Source organism: Loxodonta africana, chromosome 1 (genome assembly GCF_030014295.1).
Source record: "Loxodonta africana isolate mLoxAfr1 chromosome 1, mLoxAfr1.hap2, whole genome shotgun sequence".
NCBI classification, from domain to species: Eukaryota; Metazoa; Chordata; class Mammalia; order Proboscidea; family Elephantidae; genus Loxodonta; species Loxodonta africana.
Genome location: NC_087342.1, coordinates 61,901,172 through 61,925,244, shown reverse-complemented (window position 1 = coordinate 61,925,244; position 24,073 = coordinate 61,901,172). Strand labels below are relative to the sequence as shown.

At 40.3% G+C, this 24,073-nt stretch overlaps 1 protein-coding gene across 1 annotated transcript in view; it reads right to left on the bottom strand.

The window, feature by feature from the left end:
- The window catches only part of RNF144B (ring finger protein 144B), a 222,446-nt gene extending 212,850 nt beyond the window's left edge, over positions 1-9,596 (bottom strand). The window contains exon 1 of the mRNA XM_064281241.1: positions 9,466-9,596. The gene's annotated coding sequence lies outside the window, so the exon portion shown is untranslated. The remainder of the gene's footprint in view (positions 1-9,465) is intronic.
- Positions 9,597-24,073: the final 14,477 nt, after the last annotated feature.

The following is a 24,073-nucleotide window of genomic DNA, read 5'->3' as shown; positions in this document are numbered from 1 at the left end:
ACCCAAAAGAATTAAAACAGGGAACTGGAAAGGTTAATCTGTAAATGACAACAACATCAGAACAATAAAATTGGGGGTAGGTATAGAACTTTCTAATGGAGAGGAAGGCAAGGCAATACCAAGTAATAATACACTGGTTCAAACTTAGGAAGATATGGGTAAATTTCAAGATAACCACAAAGAAAGTTTATAAACTACTCACCAAAATAAAGAAGAAAAACATAATGTCTCAATAAAAGAAAAAGAAATTTTTTTTAAATCCACAAACAAAAGAAACGCAGCACAGGAGAGTAAGAGCAACAAAGCACAAAAAAAGCACTACAAAATGACAGCAATAAACCCGCACCTATCAATAATTACTTGACCATAAATGGCCTAAATGCACCCATAAAGAGACACAGAGTGAAAGGATGGATAAAAAAACAGGATCCATCAATATGCTGTCTGTAAGACATACACCTTAGAAACAACGATGTAAATATATTAAAAATCAAAGGATGGAAAAAAATATATCAAACAAATAACTACCAAAAAAGAGCACAAGTGGCAATACTACTCCTAGATAAAATAGACTTTAAAGCAAAATCTACTATAAAAGACAAAGAAGGGCACTATATAATGATTAAAGGGTTGACCCATTATGAAGACTTAACCATAATAAACATCCACCCACCAATGACATGGCTCCAAAATACATACAACAAACTCTAACAGCACTGAAAAGAGAAATCGACAGTTCCACAATAATAGTAGGACAGAACATTTAGAAACTCAACAGAAAGATACAGAAGAGCTAAAGAGCACAAGCAGCCAACTTGACCTCATAGACATACATAAAACACACTACCCATCAGCAGCAAAGTACACATTCCTTTCCAACCCACATGGAATGTTCTCCAGAATAGACCATATCTTAGGTCATAGAGCAACCCTCAACAAAATCCAAAACATTGAGATAATACAAAGTATATTCTCTGACCACAATGCCATCAAAGTAGAAATTAACAACAGGAAGAGTAAGGAAAAAAAAAAACAATAAGTTACATGGAAACTGAATAACACCCTGCTTAAAAATCACTGGGTGATACAGGAAATCAGAGATGGAATCAAAAAATTCCTAGAATCAAACTACAATGAAAACACATCATACCAAAACCTTTGGGACACAGCAAAGACAGTCCTCAGAGGTCAATTTATAGCAATAGATGCACACATCAAAAAAGAAGGGACAAAATCAAAACATAAGCTACACAACTTGAACGAATAGAAAGAGAACAGAAAAAGAAGTCCACAGCAACCAGAAGAAAGGAAATAATAGAGATCAGAGCAGAAATAAATAAAATACAGAATAGGAAAACAATAGAAAGAATCAACAAAATGAAAAGCTGGTTCTTTGAAAGGATCAACAAAATCAACAAACCACTGGCCAAACTGACAAAAGAAAAACAGGAGAGGATGCAAATAACTCAAATGAGAAATGAAATGGGGGACATTACAACAGACCCAACTGAAATAAAAAGGATCGTAACAGAGTATTATGAAAAACTACACTCCAACAAATTTGAAAACCTAGAGGAAATGGACAAATTTCTAGAAACACACTACCTACCCAAACTAACACAAAATGATGTTGAAAACCTGAACAGACCCATATCAAGAGAAGAGATTTAAAAGGTAATTTAAAAAACTCCCAACAAAAAAAAGCCCTGGCCCATATGGCTTCATTGGAGAATTCTACCAAACATTCAGAAAAGAGTTTACACCAGTACTACTCAAACTATTTCAGAACATAGAAAAGGAAGCGATACTTCCAAATTCATTCTATGAAGCCAGCATAACCCTGATACCAAAACCAGGCAAAGCCACCAAAAAAAAAAGAAAGAAAGAAAATTACACACCAATATCTCTCGTGAATATAGACACAAAAAATTTTCAATAGAATTCAACATCATATCAAAAAAAAAAATACACCATGACCAAGTAGGACTCATACCAGGTATGTGAGATGGTTCAACATTAGAAAACCTATCAACATAATCCACCACATAAATAAAAAGAAAGAAAAGAATCACACAGTCATGTTGATCAACACAGAAAAGGCACTTGACAAAGTCCAACACCCATTCCTGATAAAACTGTCAATAAAATAGGTATAGAAGGAAAATTTCTCAATGTAATAAAGAGCATCTATGCAAAACCAATGGCCAACATTATTCTTAATGGAGAGAGGCTGAAAACATTCCCCTTGAGAACAGGAACAAGACAAGAATGCCCTTTATCTCCACTCCTATTTAACACTATGTTGGAATTCCTAACTAGAGCAATAAGGCAAGAAACAAAAATAAAGGGCATCCAAATTGGTAATGAAGAAGTTAAACTCTCCCTATTTGCGGATGATATGATACTATAAATAAAAAACCCAAAAGACTCCATGAGAAAACTACTGGAACTAATAGGAAGATTCAGCAGAGTAGCAGGATACGAGATAAACATACAAAATTCAGTTGGATTCCTGTATACCAATAAAGAGAACGATGAAAAGGAAATCAGGAGAAAAATACCATTTATAATAGCCCCTAAAAAAATAAAGTACTTAGGAATAAATCTAACCAGAGTTATAAAAGACCTACACAAAGAAAACTACAAAACGCTATTGCAAGAAACCAAAAGAGATCTACAAAAATGGAAAAACATACCATGCTCGTGGATAGGTTGACTCAACATTGTGAAAATGACAATTCTACCCAAAGTGATTTACAGACACAATTCAATACCAATCCAAATACCAACAACATTCTTTAAAGAGATATAAAAACTTATCATTAACTTTATATGGAAAGGGAGGAAGCCCCGGATAAGTAAAACACTACTGAAGAAGAATAAAGTAGGAGGACTCACGCTACCCGACCTCAGAGCCTACTATACAGCTACGGTAGTCAAAACAGCCTGGTACTGATACAATGACAAATACGTTGACCAATGGAACAGAACTGAGAACCACCTATGGTCACCTGATCTCCAAGAAGTAGTCAAAGTCCATCAAGTGGGAAAAAGACAGTCTTTTTAACAAACAGTGCTGGCAAAACTGGATGTCCATCTGCAAAAAAATGAAACAGGACCCATACCTGAAACCATATACAAAAACTAACTCAAAAATGAATCGAAGACCTAAATATAAAGCCAAAAACCCGGAAGTTCATAGAAGAAAAAATAGGATCAACGTTAGAGGCCCTAATACATGGCATTAACAGGATACAATCCACAACCAACAACACACAAACTCCAAAGGATAAGCTAGATAACTGGGATCTTCTAAAAATTAAACACTTACGCTCATCAAAAGATTTCACCAAAAGAGTAAAAACAGAACCTACAGACTGAGAAAAAAATTTGGCTGTTATAAATCAGATAAAGGTCTAATCTCTAAAATCTACGACAAAATCCAACACCTCTACAACAAAAAGACAAATAATCCAATTAAAAAATGGGCAAAGGAAATGAACAGACACTTCAACAAAGAAGACATTCAAGCGGCCAACAGACACATGAGGAAATGCTCACAATCTCTAGCCATTAGAGAAACGCAAATCAAAACCGTAATGAGATACCATCTCACCTGGGCATTACTGGCAAGAATCAATAAAACAAGAAATAACAAATGTTGGAGAGGCTGTGAGGAGATCGGAACTCTTACGCATTACTGGTAAGAATGCAAAATGATATAACCATTTTGGAAAACAATATGGTGCTTCCTTAGAAAGCTAGAAACAGAAATACCATATGATCCAGCAATCCCATTCCTAGGAATATATCCTAGAGACATAAGAGTCGTCACGCAAATAGACATGTGCAAACCTATGTTCATTGCAGCATTGTTCATAACAGCAAAAAATGGAAACAACCTAGATGCCCATCAACAGATGAATGGATAAATAAACTATGGTACATACACACAATGAAGTATTATGCAATGATTAAGAACAACAATGAATCTGTGAAGCATCTCATAACATGGATGAATCTGGAGGGCATTATGCTGAGTGGAACAAGTCAATCACAAAAGGACAAATATTATATGAGACCACTACTGTAAAAACTCATGAAAAGGTTTATATACAAAAAGAAACAATATTTGATGGTTACAAGGGAGGGGACAAATGGGGATGGAAAAAAAAAAACAGTAGTTTAGCTTAACTAGCATAGAATATCTGTCTTGAACATTGAACTTTTTTAAGATCTACCCATATAGAATCAAACTACCAATAGCAACTTGAAAGATTAGATAGGAAATATAGGGGGCATTGAGTTTATGTTAATGGAGGAAGAACAGCTGCAAAAAGAAGGGCGAGAATGGCTGCACAACTCAAAGAATGTAATCAATGTCACTGACATGTACATGTAGAAATTGAATTGGTGTATGTTCTGTGGTGTTTATTCTCAACAACAACAAAAATAAAATAATTTCTTTCTTAAATCCCCAGGGAAGGGTCTGAGGCTAGATATTCCTGAACGGCTTGCTGATTTAGTAAGCCATGCTCTTCACACACCCCATTACCCTATTCCTCTTTCTATACATCCATCTGTCTTATTGTACTCCTTTTCTTCTCTCAGCCAGTTGAAGTAGTCCCCGCCCATGTAAGGAAAAGCATAGGATGCTAGTTTAGAGTAATTCACTGTCTTTATAAATGACCTATATTTGCCTCTCACATCACACTTTGAGTTTCATTGGAAATCTAGCTAAGATCTGCAACCTTTTGCTGCCGTTGCTAACATTACTGAACTTGTATATAACCAAAAAAAAACCAAACCAAACCCAGTGCCGTCGAGTTGATTCTGACTCACAATGACCCTATAGGACGGAGTAGAACTGCCCCATGGAGTTTCCAAGGAGCGCCTGGCGGATTCGAACTGCTGACCCTTTGGTTAGCAGCCATAGCACTTAACCACTACACCACCAGCGTTTCCCTTGTATATAAATTCCTTTCAAATAAACAAAATCCTGGAAAAGAACATAGAATTTAATGTCCATTCTCAAAGTTTGGACTGAGACTATGAGGACTTTAATATCTATTTGTAGAAAGAAATGATTAGAATCTAGATGAATTCTAAAGTCCCTTCCAATTTTAATACTCTATCTGTTTTATTGACTATGCAAAGGTGTTCAACTGTGTGGATCATAACAGATTATGTATAACATTACAAAGAATGAGAATTTCACAACAATTAATTGTGCTTATGTGGAAACTGTACATAGACCAAGAGGCAGTTGTTTGAACAGAAAAGGGGTACTGCATGGCTTAAAATCAGTAGAGGTGTTCATTAGGGTTGTATCCTTTCATCATACTTATTCAATCTGTATGCTGAGCAAATAATCCAAGAAACTGGACTATATGATGACGAATGAGGCATCAGGATTGGCGAAGGCTCATTAACAACCTGCAATATGCAGATGACACAACCTAGCTTGCTGAGAGTGAAAAGAACTTGAAGCACTTGCTGATGAAGATCAAAGATTACACACAGACTTCAGTATGGATTACACCTCAACATAAAGAAAAGAAAAATCCTCATAACTGGACCAATAAGTAATATCGTGACAAATAGAGAAAATATTGAAGTTGTCAAGGATTTCATTTTACTTGGATCCACAATCAACGCCCATGGAAGCAGCAGTCAAGAAATCAAATGACTGTATTGCATGGGGGGAATATACAGCAAAAGACTCTTCAAAGTGTTAAAAAGCAAAGATGTCACCTTGAAGACTATATATAGTATTTTCAGTTGTCTCATATGCCTGCAAAAACTGGACAACGAATAAGGAAGACCGAAGCAGAACTGACGCCTTTGAATTATGGTGTTGGCAAAGAATACCGAATATGCCATAGACTGCCAGAAGAAGGAACAAGTCTGTCTTAGAAGTACAGCCAGACTGCTCCTTAGAAGTAAAGATGGCGAGATTTCGTCTCACGTAACTTAGACATATTATCAGGAAGGACCAGTCCCTGGAGAAGGATATCATGCTTGGTAAAACAGAAGGTCATTAAAAAAAGAGGAAGACCCTCAACGAGATGGACTGACACAGTGGTTGCAAAAATGGGCTCGAGCATAACAACAATTGTGAGGATGGCACAGGTCTGGGCAGTGTTTCATTCAACAGGAATGGGTTTGGGTTCTTTAGTGTAGCTCACATTGCAAATTGCTATATTTCATCCTGCTATATCAATATTCCCCTGATTCAAATATATGGAAATAGTAAGACTCATGTTGTTGTTACGTTGTTAGGAGCCCTCGAGTCAGTTCTGACTCATGGCAACCCTATAGGATAGACTAGAACTGCCCTATAGGATTTCCAAGGAGTGGCTGGTGGATTTGAACTGCCAACCTTCTGGTTAGCAGCTGAACTCTTAACCACTGTACCACCAGGGCTCCCCTGCGCTACACTACAGCTACTGTATTCATGGCCAAAGGTATTTCTTAGATTACTGAACTAAAAATGTAACTGTATTCTGCAACGTAGGCAAAGATGTTCTAATTGATGGGAGGGGGAAAAAATTTCAATTCAGAGTGCTAGCAATTCCTCTGTGAGCTAGCCTGGCAGGGAGAGTGTAGGGTCAGTGAAGCATCAAGTTACAGACCAAATTAAAGGTCTGGAGAAGAGTGGCAGCGTCTAATCATCCACTATCTGAGGCTGCCAGCACGGGATCTGCCACCCTTACCCACTCACAAAGGACTGCTCCACGTAGGTTTAGCACACAGACTAAGGGCTTCAAACATCTTTTATTGAAAAAGCCTTCGCGCTCCAAATAGATCTTTATGGAATTATTTCCTTGAAGCTTTTAGTTCTGTCATATTAAAATTCCCATGAAAAAGTAATCAAAACCTAATGCTTACAGTGTTCCGCCACAAAGAAAAATATTGTGGGTTCCTATTAAAAACATGTGTTACATGTATATACATAATTATGCAAGTCCCAGACACAGTGTACATACACACACAAATCTTAGGGAAATACTGCTAATAGTTTTGCTGAAACCAATAAAATTCCTAAAATAATATTGTACTTTATCCCTAATTCCCCTCATTAAGCCAATGCTTTGCAAGGTCAACAAGCAATTAATATTTCTGCATATTTTGTGGCATAGGCTGCAAAAACTAGACCTAGAGGAATGAATTAAGGTCACCTTTAAAATTCAAACACTGTATTTTCTGGATTTGGTTGGCTGAATCATGGGCGTCTGCACTATTTTTCTGGGGGGAACGTTAATTTTAGAAAGAATAGTGGGCCAGGAAAACAATCATGTTGGCTCAATAGCTATACAGTGATCCTGTTCTTCAATAGTTGGATATGCACAGTCTCCTGCTTGTCCTTAATATCCTTGAAAGCAGGTACTGAATATCATTTCTATTTTATAACAGGCATCTCATCCCATAAAAAGAAACTCATGATTTAATATTATTCCTACTTTATGAACTTTTTTCTTTTTTGAGGTCTCTGGGTGGCATAAACAGTTTGTGCTCATCTACTAATGGAAAGGTGGATGGTTTGGACCCACCCAGAAAGGCCTGGCCATCTGCGTCCAAAAAGATTACAGCCAAGAAAACCCTATGGAGCTCAGTTCTACTCTGCAACACATGGGGTCTCCATGAGTCAGAATCGACTCGACAACAGGGTTTGTTTACGATATTTTGAAAAAATTAGTCCTTCACCTCAATTTTCCAAAATACTGGCAAATAAAAAGATTTATTTCCCCTGGTAGTTATTCTCTGATCATTTGTTAGGTACTTAAAATGGTTCCTATGTATGTATGTGTGTATACACACACACATATATAGGAACCATTTTAATGTTTTTAATTAAAAAGCATCTTCTGTTTTGCATGTATATGTACATATCTATCATATACATATATGAAAAGCAGACGCACATCTATGGCAAGCACAAAATGGAGAAACACAGTATTTGTGTTCATCTAAGTAATTACAGACACCGCCTTTCAATCAGTTCTGGGTAGAGGAGCTTGATTCTAATAATTAGGAGTGTAAACAGGATCTAGAGTAATTAATATCATAATTCCTCCCTCTGGTTTTAGAGATAATATGCCAGTTAGGTCTTCAGCATTAAAGTAAGCAACATGTCAAAAACACCCATGGCCTGCATTAGATCACTGGCAGGAAGTCTGTCAACTGGAGGCGGAGAAGGAAGATTTTCTGATTCCCAGGAGAAAGGCCTCAGCCCTCTTAATAGCCAGCGTACTTGTGCAGGAATTCTGACATTTTACAAATTGATGTTTAAAAGCTAACTCTTTAACCAGGGCTCTTAGAAGTACTTCTCCCCACCCTATATCTGAGCTTCCACCGAAAGTTAGCCTTCCATTCCCAAAATTGCAGTCTTGGAACCAACTATAAGGCACGAAATTCATCAATTTGTGGGGAACCACCTTAGGAAATTCAATCTTCTTCCCACCCAGGTTTTATTCTGCTTCACACTTCCATTTCCAGGGATGCTTACCAACAGTCGCGTGCCCCCACCTCCGTTCCAGCGGGGACCCTACAGATACTTTCAAGTGGTTATGGGGGAAGGGCTGATCACAGTCACCTGAGGTGCTCTTTAAACATACACGAGCCTACACCTCCCAGATCTGAATCAGAACCTGAGCAGTGAAGCCCGGGTTTTTTCCCTCAGCTCCTGCCTAAGAGTTACTGCTTTAGGCAATGACGAAGTTCTAGCACCGCAGTCACCCAGAATACCTTGTAAACTTACTACAGCATTTAATTTAAACGAAGGATAAGCAAAAACAAAGAATCAACCTACTGTTTGGTGCAGACAGAAAAAATAAGGTGGCACATTTACCCTGGTTAAGAGTCAATATTCTCCCTCCAAAGTTCGTATAGTAACAGAAACAAGCAAAACAAAGTGGAAGAGGAAGAGGTGACAACCTCCGTGGCGCAGTAGTTAAGAGCTCGGCTGCTAAGCAAAACGTCGGCATGTCGAATCCACCAGCCGCTCCTTGGAAACCCTATGGGGCAATTCTACTCTGTCCAACAGGGCCGCTAGGAGTAGGAATCGACTGGACCGCAACGGGTTTGGTTTGGGTTTGGTAGGGGGAATCGGTGCGTCTGAGTGTTGGCACTTCACACCTTGAGAGGGTGGAGGACCTCCTGCTTCTCCCCATTAGCTGTTCCTCCAGAGCCCGGGGCGCAGGTTTCCGGGGCTGCCCTTCCGGAAGCGGAGAAAGTGAGGGTTGCAAGGTGGAGAAGAGGCGGGAGTCCTCCGGGCAGCGGAGCAGAAAGCAGGATTGCAGAGGATTGGAGTCCCTGCGGGCCGGCCGGGCGCCGAGGGGACTCGGAGAAGGAGCGAGGGAGGGAGAAGGAGATGACAGCCTGGGGGCGGCCGAACCCGCACCTTGTATGGTTAGTCCTGGCAGCAGCACTCGTGTGAGGGAGGTACCCCGAGACCCTCCTTACCTGGCGTCCGAGGTCTGAGAAAAGAAGCAGAGAGATCCCGGAGAAAGGCGCAGGGCTCCCGTGAGCGCGCGCGCCTCGCTCAGGCTCCGCTGTCAGCTTCCCAAGGCCGCAGCTTCAGGTATCAAAGGCATTCCGGTCTCCTAGCTACCAGCCCCTCGAGGCGTCTCGAGCCCCCTCCTCCGTGCCTCACGCCACTTGCCGGCCTCCTCATCCACCGGGCGGCCCTTCCCCACGCCCGCCTGCCGCTCAGCCTGCGCTCCCCGCCTCCCCGCGTGCGCCCAAGCCTCTCCCCCTGCTGTTTATTCCGGAGAGCAGTGCCGGTTCTCTGGTGCCTTCCCTCCCCCAGAGCGCACACAATCAGACCCCTCCCCCAGATCTGCACGCTTGTAGAAAGGAGACAGAGAATGTGGTCTTTGGAGTTCTGGAGCTGAGCAACTTCATAAAGCCCTTTGAAAATCTGTGATCCGCCCAATGAGGTTCAAGGTAGTGCACCACTTACATTCATCCCCTGCCTTCGCCCGTCCTTTTTTGCCTTAAGAACAATATCACTTAACACTTGATATTCATGTAAAGATTGAGCGCTGAGAACCTCCTGCCAGTCCTTTGAATGTTTCCAAAATAACTCCTTGCATTTTCTTTTTTTAAACGTAGACATCCCAGCTACTTAAACTTGCCAAGACTTTCACTGGCCCAGGGAAGGATATATTCAGCTGCAGAGGGCACAAGTTTCTTTTCCAGCGTTGTTGATACCTGCCACCTGTCAGGGCCCCAAGTCAGTGCTGAAGGATTTAATTACACCCTGGCTTTGGTTACTGAGCAAGCCGGGAGCAGAGACCCAGTTCTGAGGCCCAGGTTCGGGCGGAGCAAGTGGATGTGTTTAAGAAAGACAGGTTTCATGCAGAAGGAACTAGCAATGGGCAAAGCACGCTTCCACAATTTAAAAGGAATGATGGGAAGGCATCGGTGAAATCATCACTGTATCATTAACAGGCAGGAACTGAGAGTGACATAACCCCTACTGGGAATGTAGAAGGTGGATTGTTAAACGGTATTCCATTGATTCATCCATTCATTTCCCTATCAATATGTATTTATTGAGTAGGTTTAAAGCGGTGTAGAATTATTCACAGTCATGCTATAATCTTTTTAAAAATTGCCAGAGTCACCTCTAACTCACGGCGACCTATGTGTGTCAGAGTAGAGCTGTATCCAATAGGGTTTTCCAGTGGCTGATTTTTTGGAAGTAGATTGCCAAGTGTTCCTTTGGAGGCACCTCTGGGTCTACGCAAACCTCCAGCTTTTCAGTTTGCAGCCAGTAGTTTAACAAAACTCAACTGTTCCATAAGTTTATAGCAGAGCCCTGGAAAATCAAATGCCTCTTGAAGAGACTCCATATTAATCTGCATAAAATTTATCAGACGACTTTCTAATCTGAAAGAAGATGGGCACTTGTTAGAACTGTCAAGTTTCTATATTGGGTGGGAAGTGGGTATTGAAAGATAAATTCATCCAACAAGTTATTGCAACTGAAACAAGCTTAGGTGACGGAGGGAGAAAGGCATTGGGGGTGCAGTATGAAGACACTGGTACTCTTATTCATTCTACCAATATTTAGTAAATGCCTGCTGGGTGCTGGGGACAGAAGAGTTAACAAGAAAGACAATACCTTTGCCCCCTCCCCCCCAAGCTGAATGGGGGTGTAGACAAGTGTACAGGCTGATGATCTGATGACCACAGAGAAAGTCTACATGAAGCCCAGAGGAAGTGACTTTTAGGCTCAGACCTGAAGGGTATAATTTGCCCAGGTACAGGAGAGTAGAGGGGGTGTTATGGATTGAACTGTGTCCCCCAAAAAGGTATGTTGAAGCCCTAGCCCCCACCTCCATACTCCCACCCTGTACCTGTGAATGTGACCTTACTTGGAAATAGGAACTCTGCAGATATAATAAGTTAATATGAGGTCATACTGGAGTAGGGTGGGCCCTGATCCAATATGACTGGTGTCGTTATAAAAAGAGAGAAGGCATAAACACAGACAGCTACAGAGGGAAGATGGCCATGTGACAACAGAAGCAGAGACTGGAGATATGCTGCCACAAACCAAGGAACCACTGGGCCTACCAGAAGCTGGAGAAGGCAAGTATCTTGCCCTAGAGCTTTTGGAGAGAGCATAACCCTGCCAACACTCTGATTCAGACTTCTGGTCTCCAGAATTGTGAGAGAATAAATTTCTGTTGTTTTAAGCCACCTACCAAAAGCCAAAACCAAACCTGTTGCCATTGAGTCGCTTTCAACTCATAAGCCACCTACTTTGTGGTAATTTGTTACAACCATCCTAGGAAACCAATACAGGGAGAAAAAAAATTCTAGGCAGGGGGAACAGCATGGAGAGAAAGCCAAAGGTGAGAAGAGAAGATGCATGGCAAGTCAAAACGTTGGAAGAATTATGGCTGGGGTAGCCTTTCTTGGGGATAGAGGGGAACTGAGCAGAAGACTGGAGGGACAAGACTAGGGAGGTATACAGAGGCCACATACAGTCCTCCAGGCCGTGTTAAAAAAAAAAAAAGCACTTTATTCCATGGACAATAGGGAGGCATTGAAATGTTAGTAGCAAGATAAGGATGAGATCATATTTTTGTTTGAGAAAGAGTATTGGCTGCAGGAGGAGAATAAATGAGGGCGGGAGATGGAAATGAAACAAAAGAGAATGAATCAGGGAGAAGAGCTCTAAAAGGGACACTTCATCAATGAAAACCAACTTACAGAACGTATGGCTTTGTGGATTCTAAATACAGTCCCATGGAAAATCCCTAGACAAAGTTTTCCAGAAGGAAAGTGTGGAGGGAGGAGAGTCGGTGGTGGTAAGCAACTGAGAAACAATAAAGGAAAATAGACATGAAAGAAAGGAGCTTTTTTTAAACAAAATGTTTAATTTATACAGTAATTCTATCTCATGCAATTTAAGGATAAAAAGAGTAGTGATTTGTAACTGAGTGGTGAAATAAATTTTTAAAAATTTTGACAAATAGGTGTCACTTTGGTATATAAGGATAAGTCAAAAAGAGTATTGCTACCAGGGTTTCGGTTCACACGTGTTGTTGTTAAGTGCAATTGAGTCGGTCCCAACTCAGAGCAGCCCTATGTACAACAGAACAAAACACTGCCCGGTCCTTCAGTATCCTCACAACTGTTGTTATGCTTGAGCCTATTGTTGCAACCACTGTGTGAATCCTCTTGTTGAGGGTCTTTTTCTTTTTCACTAACCCTCTACTTTACCTAGCGTAATGTTCTTCTTCAGGGATCGATTCCTCCTGATAACATGTTCAAGGTATGTGAGACATAGTTTTGCCATCCTTGCTTCTAAGGAGCATTCTGGTTGTACTTCTTCCAAGACAGGTTTTTTCATTCTTTTGGCAATCCAGGGTATATTCAATATTCTTTGCCAGCAACATAATTCAAAGGCATCAGTTCTTCTTCAGTTTTCCTTATTCATTGTCCAGCTTTCATATGCCTATAAGGCAATTGAAAACACCGTGGCTTGGGTCAGGCGCACCTGAGTCTTCAAGGTGACATCTTTGCTTTTTAACACTCTAAAGAGGACTTTTGCAGATTTGTCCAGTGCAATGCGTTGTTTGATTTCATGACTGCTGCTTCCATGGGTGTTGATTGTGGATCCAAGTAAGTTCATACGTGCACAAGTTTATTCCAAACAAAATGCCTTTAAACATATCTCTGCAATCAGTGGATGGCTGCAGACAAGTTCTTTCAGTAATACACTTGTCTTAGTCTGGTGAAGGTGCCTTAAAAAAATGGATACTTTTTGTGCTGTGGAAAAAAGTGATTTTGAGGTCAGGGCTAATATCAAATTTTTAACAAAACTCAAGTGAACATCTTTCCAAATCACTGAAGTTTTGCAACAGGTTTATGGGAACGCTGTCCCACCTAAAACAACAGTTTTTAGATAGATCAAGCGTTTTAAGAAGGTCAAGAAGACCTCAAAGATAAGCTTCTTAGATAACTTGTTTTCAGTTCTTTTATGATTGGGGTCCACCCAATTTCTGATAACTATAGTGAGCTTCCTGGAGCTATATGATCTTGGAGACTGGGGATCGGGGAAGCTTGATGTTGCCCCACCCTCCCTATTTTCCACTTATAGTGGAAGACAAGATTAGGCCATTCTGATTCATTTAGGTATGTTTAAATTGATCTTGGCCCAGTAAATTTTTTTTGGGGGGGGGGCGGTTTATCTACCCAGTAAATACCAAAGCTCTTTAACAATTTTGTAAATAAATTTTGTAAATGAATCAATTCTTGGCTAGCAAGACTGAGGGCTGGGGAGGTCTGATCTTGCCAGCTCTTATTCTCTTGACTCACGGAAGACAAGACTGGGTCATCCCAATCATTTATATATGTTTAAGTTGGCCTAGGCATTTTGAAAGCCTACCTACCCAGTTTTTTTGTTTGTTTGTTTGTTTGTTTGTTTGTTTTATCTACCCAGTAAATAACAAAGCTCTATAGCAACTTTGTAAATGAATCCATCAATTCCTGGCTAGCCTTTTTTTTTTTTTTTTCCTCTCTCTCTTTCTTCTAGATTTGTCTTATATCTCCTTTTACCCACTCTGGAACTAACAGTTTTACTTTAAAACAAAATTATTCTTTTTCCTTAAATAAAACACATTTCATATAAAATCATAAGAAAGGTTTTGCTTTTAAGATTGACTTAAACATAAAGTTTTTCAGTGTAGCTACTAAAAATCTAAATCATAAAACAGACACAAGACACAGTTTTTCTTGGAGGAAAGAACTGAGGTTCTAAGACAGCCTTACAAAAAACAGCAATTCTCAGCCATAGCTTCCAACCTGCTACAAGACAGAAACTTAAGACACAACACTCTAGACCAGAAGCAAGCTCTCAAAACGAGACAGAAAAACCACGTAAACTCACCGAAAAATACCACACAACATAAGGATATAGGGATTCTAGTTCCTTAAAAAAAAAAAAAAAATAGTTCCTTAAAGTATGTATAAATATGAACCCCAAGCCAGTGTCTAGGTAGCAGGGGAGGAAATCCAGGCTGATTTATCAAAGATGTTAAGCTCTAAGGTTCAAGCTTTTGGTTTCCTTCTTTTTGAACTTAATTAATTCTGCTGGCTAGAGAGCTATTATTTTAGACCTTAAATATACTAGTTCTTCCAATTGGAAAGTTTAAAGTAGCTACTAATGATTTTAACATTGTGATTTTTTATTGAGACACTGTATCATAAAACAAGTATGGAGCTACCACTTCTCCCTGCAAATTTTATAAAACAGGTCAGTAGCTGCCACTTCTCCCTGAGAATTTGGCAAAACAGGTCAGGAGCTGCCACCTCCCCCTGCAAATTTGTCAAAACAGAGCACTATTTTCCAGGTTTTCTCTGAGCCACAAAAATAAACCTAATGAGGAACACCTTGGGGTTTGAACGGTGTCTCGCTTAGACCAATGTGTACCTCTGCTGCTCAAGAGTTTATTTGCAGGTGGCAGGCTGCCTGGTGCTCTAGCCTGTCTCTCAACCACATTACCCTGTCATGGGAGTGTTTAACACTCTTGATGAGCACTGGCGACCACCCTAATGGCTTTTACTGGTCGACCTGTCCCCAATTTTTTTGCAGCTTATAGTGACTCAAAGCTCTTTGAAAATACAATTACCTCTTTAATGTTTCAAACGCTCGAATCTGGACCTAAACTACAGTTCACCAAGATTTACTAGATACCGCTCTTAAACAAATGATCAAGCAAGAATCTAAGAAAGATTTTCCTTAATCAAACAACCAGTTTTTCAAACAAATATGCTGAACAAAACTTAAGAAAATGTGAGAAAAAGGACAAAAAGAATAAGCAAAGGTTGGTTTTCCAAGAGCACTCACCCCATCGGTGTCAAAGGGACATGGAGTGCAAATGCTTTGGTCCAGAAGATAGGATCTTTCTTTCCGCCAGCTTCTGCTGCACAGTCCAGGTCTCCTCAAGGTTAACTGGATTCATGGTCTTAGAATCCCTGCAACAGCTACACCATCAACCCTTGTAGGGTGAAAACACCACAAAGTTTAGTAAAGCAAAATGAAAGTTTTATTGAGTATATATTTAAAGAGGCAAAAGTAGGAAAATGACACGGATGCTGGCAGAGCCATGTCTGTCAGTCTCTGTACCCAGTTCTTAAGGATGCATCTTATCAGGCCGCATCCTGGGTTCCCTTGAACATTCCCCATTCTCTGGATACACACACATACACACTCACACAACCTGATCCAGTGCACCATATTAACAGGGACCTGAGCCTTTTATGCCCTCAGTGGTCAATTCCTTCTGCTTCTTGGGATTCTTCTAAGGCCTTACCTAGGAATTACCCTGTTATTTACCAAATAACCTCAGGTTCTTAATGCTCTCAACAGTCAATTTCTCCTGCTTCTTGGGACTCTTCTAAGGTCTTACCTAGGCACTTACCAAACAACTCAGGCACATTTCCTGTCTCTCACAGAGACATCATTTGGGTCCCACAGGGGATCAGCTTTCAGAGCTGCTCCAGGGTCTCCAGGAGAAATCTCCTGGGGGTGCCAGACATCGGGTCAGTCTGTTTTCTGATCCACCTCAGGAACCGAGCAGATGGCTCCTAGCTTGCTCACCAGAAATGTTACCCAGTAGAAACCCCAGGTTCTTGCTCAGCATGACTCGTATTGGCCAATAAACAAGAGACTGAGGTGGGAGAGCAAGAAAGACATCTTTATTTCATCGTACAAGAAAAGGAGTCAGTCAGAGCTGCTGCCGCCAAGACTGCTCCCCAGCAGTGGGCAGGCAAGTTACTTTTAAAGCATTTACAAGTAGGGAGTTCATACAAGTTATGTCTGCAACATTCTTAATCATATTACGCAGGTGCAATGGGGTTTACATATAACCTTCAAGCAAAAGCAGGATTCAAATGCAGAGCTGGGGCAGGGGGAGGTGGGTTAGGAGAGCCCAACAAAGGAAACAATTTTTCAATACACCATTGTCAGGGAGGAAGCCAGGTAAAGAATACAGCACTGTGGGGGCCTCTGACTCATATCCATGTTGTAGCTTGTATCAGTGTTTCTTTTTATAGCTGAACAATATTCCATTTTATGTATATACCACAATTTGTTCATCTGTTAATTGAAATTTGGGTTGTTTTCACATTTTGGCTATTGTGAATAATGCTACTATGAACATGTGTACATGTATTTGAGTACCTATTTTCAATTATTTTGAACATATACCTAGGAGCAGAATTGCTGGATCATATGGTAGTTCTATCTTTAACCCTTTGAGGAACGGCCAAACTGTTTTCCACAGCAGCTGCACCATTTTACGTTCTGGCCAGTAATGTACTACCAGGGTTCCAATTTCCCCACATCATTGTCAACACCTGTAATTTTTCAGCTTTTCTGTTTGTTTTGTTTTGTTTAATCTAGCCATCCTAGTTGATAAGAAGTGGTATTTATTATTATGGTTTTGATTTGCATTTCCTTAATGACAATTATGTTGAGCCTCTTTTCATGTGCTTCTTGGTCATTTGTATATCTTTGAAGAAATATCTATTCAAGTCCTTTGCTCATTTTTTAACTTAACTGTCTTTTTGTTCTTGAGTTGTAAGAGTTCTTTATATATTCTGGAAACTAGACCGTTATCAGATATATGATTTGCAAATATTTTCCCCGTTCGTTAGGTTGTCTTTTCTTTTTCTTGATAATGTCTTTTGATGCACAAATGACATTTTGATGAAGTCCAATGATCCATTTTTTACTTTTGATGCCTGTGGTTTTGGTGTCATATCTGAGAATCTGTGACTGCCACTGGAGCTGGGTCACCTGTGTGAGGGTAGGACAGGTGTGGGACCTAGGCAGGAATTACCAGGGTAATTCCCACTTGACTTTTAGAGCAAATAAGCACAGGTCAAAGGAAGAGTGGAAAGGCTGGCTGGCCTTAGGAGCAGAGCCAGAGCAGAACAGCTAAACATTTTACCCTTGGGATTGTTTTCTTCCTTATTATTATTTTTTTTTTCAGATTATTTTCTGCCTTCTGTCATTGCAGTTATAGCTCCATATATTCCTTTGTATATTTTCATTTGTATTTCTCTCCTTCTTTTTTTTTTTTTCTGTTGAACCCTCTCTTCACTTCTCTTTTTCCTTCTTTTTCTCTGTTCTTAGAATGTTTTATCTGGATGATTTTACTAGGATTTCTTATCAGTCTTTTTCAACCCAGGAGTCTATAACTACAAAGTTTCTTTGACAAGTTATATATTCATCTGTTCAAATATTCATTCATTCCACAAATTTTCTGTATCTATTATACTCTAGTTACTGGGGTAGGTGCTGGTTATACAAAGATGACCAAGGCAAGGTCTTTACCCTTGAATTATAGTCAGTGGGTATATTAATTAGGAGTCTATATTTGTAAAAAACAGAAATGCAGTCAACCTACCTTATGCGAAAAAAAAAAAAAAAAGGAATTGCTTAAAAGGACTGTCCAAGGCTATCTCCTGGTACCCAAAGGCATAGATACAGTCAGGCAGCCTCAAAAACCTGGACCTGGGAATTGAATACAATCAGGAATACCTGTTCTTCACTTATCTTGATCTCCTTTCATCTTCAAATGGCAGAAAACGTGTCCCTAAATATCTAACTTTACATGCTACAAATCCAGTCACCAAGTTGGATCAATCTTTCTCTCAATTCCAAATTCTCAGAGAGGGGAGAGATTGGCCTTACTTGGGTCAGACGCGGGGCCAACCAGGATAGGTATCATGGTCAGGATGTAAGAATACAGTCACAGGAGTTCTTCACGTAACTATATGGATGGTGGCTAGCACAGAATTGGGATGCAAGTAAAAGAGTATTTGGGGAGGCTAGGAGAGGAGAAGCTCTTCAGAAACGGTACTTCAGGCAGACAACTCAGTAGATGTTCACTACAAAGGCAGTAATTACAATTCCAGAACACTTACTTGTGCTCATGAGGAACCTGTACACAGACCAGGAGGTAGTCGTTTCAATAGAACAAGGGGATACTGCATGGTTTAAAATCAGGAAAGGTGTGTGTCAGGGCTGTATCCTTTGACCATACTTATTCAATCTGTATGCTTAGCAAATAATCTGAGAAGCTGGACTATATGAAGAAGAACAGAACATCAGGATTGGAGGAAAACTCATTAACAATCTGCAATATGCAGATGACAGAACCTTGCATGCTGAAAGTGAAGAGGACTTGAAGCACTTACTGATGAAGATCAAAGACTATATATAGCCTTCAGTATAGATTACACCTCAACCTAAAGAAAAATCCTCACAACTGGACCAATAAGCAACATCATGTAAATGGAGAAAAGATTGAAATTGTCAAGGATTTCATTTTACTTGGCTCCACAATCAACACCCATGGAAGCAGCAGGTGAGAAATCGAATGACAAATTGCGTTGGTCAAATCGGCTGCAAAAGACTTCTTTAAAGTGTCAAAAAGTGAAGATATCACCTTGAGGACTAAGGTGCACCTGACCCAAGCCATGGTGTTTTCAATCACCTCATATGCATGCGAAAGCTGGAGAATGAATAAGGAAGACCAAAGAATTGACACCTTTGAATTATGGTGCTGGCAAAGAATGTTGAATATACCACAGACCGTCAAAAGAATTAACAAATCTGTCTTGGAAGAAGTACAGCGAGAATGTTCTTTGGAAGCAAGAATGGTGAGACTATGTCTCACATACTCTGGACATGTTATCAGGAGGGATCAGCCCCTAGAGGACATCATGCTTGGTAAAGTAGAGGGTCTGTGAAAAAGAGAAAGACCCTCAACAAGATGGAATGACACAGTGGCTTCAACAATGGGCTCAAGCATAAAAAGGTTGTGAGGATGGCGCAGGACTGGGTGATGTTTCATTCTGTTGTACATAGGGTCGCTATGAGTCAGAACTGACTCCATGGCACTTAACAACATAATAAAGATATGAACAAAGCAAAGTACTGAGGGAATACAGTGCAGGGGGGAAGGGAATGAGTTTCAACTTTAGAACCTTTAAGAATGCTTCATTGAAAAGGCAATGTTTTATTTGAGTCTTAAAAGATGAATCTGTGTTTGCCAAACACATTAGTTAGTTCCTAGGACTTGAACCTGGTGTAGTGGTTAAGTGCTACGGCTGCTACCCAACAGAACGGCAGTTCAAATCCGCCAGGCGCTCCTTGGAAACTCTATGGGGCAGTTCTGTTCTGACCTATAGGGTCGCTATGAGTCGGAATCGACTTGACAGCAGGGTTAGGACTTGAAAGATTATCCTTTGTTTGGTGAACTAGTTGTTCCACATGGAAGGGGAGGGATGAGGCTATTATAAGTTTAGGAGACAGCTGGTATGGCCTGACAGAAAAGGGGGTGGATATGATGATTATTTAGAGGTTTAAAATCGAGAGGACCTTGAGGTTTGAGGTGTTGGGAAGAGGGAGAGGCCAAAGATAACTTCAAATATTCAAGCTTGAGCAACAAGGTGGACAACACGGTGGTTAAATGAAGCAGTAAACACAAGTGGAGGAGATATTTGTGAGAGAATAAAATGGGTTTAGTATGTTTTTAATGTGTTCAATTTCAGAATACTAATGGGATATTAAGTATTGATATCCAAGTCAGTTTGCTATGAGTATGCTCCTCAAAGAAAAAGTCAGTTGCTAAATCTATGTGACTTTATTAATCTAAAGGTCATTGACACCATACTTTTAGATGAGATCACCCTGGGAAATCATACAAAAGCAAAGAACCAAGGCCCTATGATGGGTTCTTAGAGAACACCAATATTTGAGAGACCAACAGATTATCCTATATCTGTTGGTCTCTCAAATATCGCTCGAATAGCTAGCAAGAAAATCAAGAGAAAGCAATATCATGGAAGCTGAGTAAGAAAAGTTTTTGAAAGAAGAGATGGTAAACATCGAGCGTTACATGGAAACCAAGTACTATTATAAAAACCCAAACCCGTTGCTATTGAGTTCATTCCAACTCATGGTAACCCCATGTGTTGCAGAGTAGAACTGTGTTCCATGGGCTTTTCTTTGCTGTGATCTTTACAGAACTTGCCAGGTCTTTGTCCTTGACGCCACTTTGTTGGGTTCAAACTGCCAACCTTTAGGTTAGTCATCAAACACAAACCATTCATACCACCCAAGGACCTAGTACTATTATCTAAAAAAAAAAAAAAAAAACCATTGCCGTTGAGTCAATTCCAACTCACAGCGATCCTATAGGACAGAGTAGAACTGCCCCATGGAGCTTCCAGAGAGTGCCTGGTGGATTTGAACTGCCAACCTTTTGGTTAGCAGCCATAGCACTTAACCTCTATGCCACTATCAAATGTCCCCTGAGGACAAAATCCATCCCCACCCCCAGAACCACTGCATCATATTAAGATGTAGATGGAAACATCACAACAAATGTATTTTTCCAAAAAATATTATTAGGCGGTAACATCACTTTTTTAAAAAATCTTTTTCTTTTCCTAGTTTGCAAACATCTTTTTATTCTAAATTTAAATTTTCTAAATCCAAGCTATCTGTGAGACAAGTACTTATCCAAACTTTCTCTAGTTCCCTTAAATGAAGAATAAGTTTAAATAAAAAGAAGTATTTTATTTATAAAAGCCCACATTCAAAATAAACTTATTGGACTATTTTAGAGTGAGACATCTATTTTTCTAAGATGACATCCCATTTTTTACAATCTCGTAACAATGTTGAGGATTTCTAGCGAACTTATTGAGGAGAGGACTTTCTGACTCTGATGTTAGGACTTGGCCAACAGTGATGACATTAAATATAATCTAAGCACTGAATGGTAGTCCATACCAGAAAAGCCCCTTCTATAGAGACGATCTCATTTTACAGCAAATGAGAGAAAGAATACCAAAGCTCTATGCTTCTCTATTTCTATGGTCTCGTTCCACGGAACAGTTGATAAGGGTGTATTAATGAAATGTGGTATTAACAGCGGAGCCCTGGTGGTGAAGTGTTTAAGAGCTATCGCTGTGAACCAAAAGGTCAGCAGTTCAAATCCACTAGCCTCTCCCTGGAAACCTTATGGGGCAACTCTACTCTGTCCTACAGGGTCACTATGAGTCAGAATCGACTCGATAGCAACAGGTTTAGTTTTTGGTTTGTTACAATAGTACTTGGTAAATCTAGAGCAAAATTTTTAGTTACTACGGCCAAAAGTTTGGTAGTCATTCGTCCTTTGTTCTCCAGCTTTTCAAAGTCTTACCACCATTTTCCTCACCTTCTCCAGTTGCTTCCATGGCCATTGTCAGAGTTGGAACATGCAGTTTATAATTAACCAGCCAGCTATCATTGTGTTCTGCTATCTTCAAACCTAATCTCAAGTTGCTAAACTGTGTACTTTGGCTAACTCTTTCTACCAAAATAGAGTATGATATCTTGTTTTTAGAAGAACCAAATGTGGTGCTATATTTATATTTATGATCAGGTTTAAAAAAGAATCTGGTCATCAGCTCGAAACCATGTTAATTTACTGAGCTGGTTTTGCTGGAAGCTCTTTAAATAGCATCCAGACAACAGACTCATGCCACTGTCTAAGAACCAAAAGGAAGTACATTTCAACTAAACAAATATTTTTCAAGTATTTATCATATGTCAGGCACCATGCCAAGACCTGGGAGAGAGTAATAAATAATATGGACACGGTCTCTGCCCATGAAGCTTACAATCTGGGAAAGATATGTATGTAAGAGCTAGATATGTGGGTAAAAAAGATGTGTGTACAGTGTATGTAAAAATTCTCAAAGGCAAAACGGGTTTGGTTTTTTGGTTCTGTGGCAGAGACAGCAATGTTTACCAATAATCTATAACCCCTTACCCCCTTATATTCTCATCTTTGTTTTAAAGTTATTGTTAACTGTTTGGTCTCATATAAAGTGATCACCAATTTTTTGGTTAGTAGTTGAGTGCAAACCATTTGCACCACTTAAGGACCTTTCCAGTATTCTATACGTGCCCCCATACTGCCTAGAGTCTCCAGTTAGGTGTGGCCATATGACTGATCTGGCCACAGCCCAGTGAGCAGAATCATAGAAGACAAGACTTCTCTGCTCTGGTCCTCTATGAAAGATTTGTGTTGAGATAATGGATCTGAAGTCACCTAGAGCAGTAAGTAAACCACATTCCCTGGAGAGCTGACTAAACCACTAAAGGGCACTGTAGCTAGGGAAACAAATTTTTGCTGAATTAAGCCACTGAAATAGCCTATAGGCTCTGGACAAACACACCTTCTCATCACTTTAACCAAAAAATGTCCTGGATCTTTATAATAAGTGTTAATTTAAGCTTGCACTTATTCATGTAGCACTAATTGACCCAGTGATGTGGTAGCATTACTTTTGGTGCTGAGGATACCATGAGGAACACACAGCCTTATGAAGCTTACATTGTAGTAGGGAAGAAAGACGATTAAAAAAAAATTTTTTTTCAGGTAGTGATAAATGTAACAAAGAGAAAGGTCTTAGTTAGTGATCCTCCCTCCTTCACTAAGTCTCACCTCTCTCATGTCCTTACTGAGCTCAGCTCCTATAGTCCTTTTTTATATTAATCCTCCTCAACTCATCCTTCTCTTCTTTCTTCAAACTTGCCTGGCAAAATCTCAGCCTGGTTAAATCCAATTCTCTGCCTTCTCTCACCTACTCCCAGGTAGCTAAGCATGGCTGGAGAAGAATAATGGTGACTGGTCTCATTTTGACTTCATGGCCACTAATCCCAATGTGTCCTTGTAGCTGCCTGGCCATCCTACTACATTTCCTAATCCATTCATCTCCCATTCTCCTTCATGACTAGTTCACACTTCCTCTGTCCTGAAGCCTCCAACAGTCCTCTCCAACACACTCACTGCCAGTGATCTTGCTCATGATTTCACTGAGAAACCGAAAGGAATCAGAACTTGTAAAACTCCCACGACATCTACCAACCCCCCTCCCCTGCGTCTGTCCCCATATCCTGTCTTCCTTCCTGTTTCTGTATAGAAGCTTGTGCATGGTCCTATCTAAAGGCAACTCCCCTGCCTGTGCACTAGATTGTCTCCTCTCATCTACTGTGGTGACATGAAAATGTGCCACCCAGATCTCCCTTCAAGGTAGGACCTGTGGCCCAGCTGCAGTAGACAGCCTCCAGCTGTCAGCTCCTTCAGGGTCTGCCAGAGCTATAGAGTCACTTTCACCAGAAGGCATGCCCTTCCTGGGGCAGGCTGCATTTAGTGACTGAGCAAGGTGGGAACAGTAAAACTTGGCCAGGCAGGTCCAATTCATGACCTTCTGAAGGGCAGTACTCACTCCAGAGCTCCCAGCAGGGTTGGCTCAGGTTTTGTCAGACCTGCTTTGCAATTTGACCCCTTTCTTTGCCCAATCATACCTCCTCCTGCTTCCTTTCACTCATATCGATACCTAAAAAATCTGGTTCCTCAAATTCTGCTTCAGCATCTACTTAGAGAACCTAGCCTGCAACACCAGCATAAGGTTGGCTCCAGTTATTATCCCCTTCCTCCCTTGCATCAGAAACCCTGGTTGCATAGTGGTTAAATGCTAA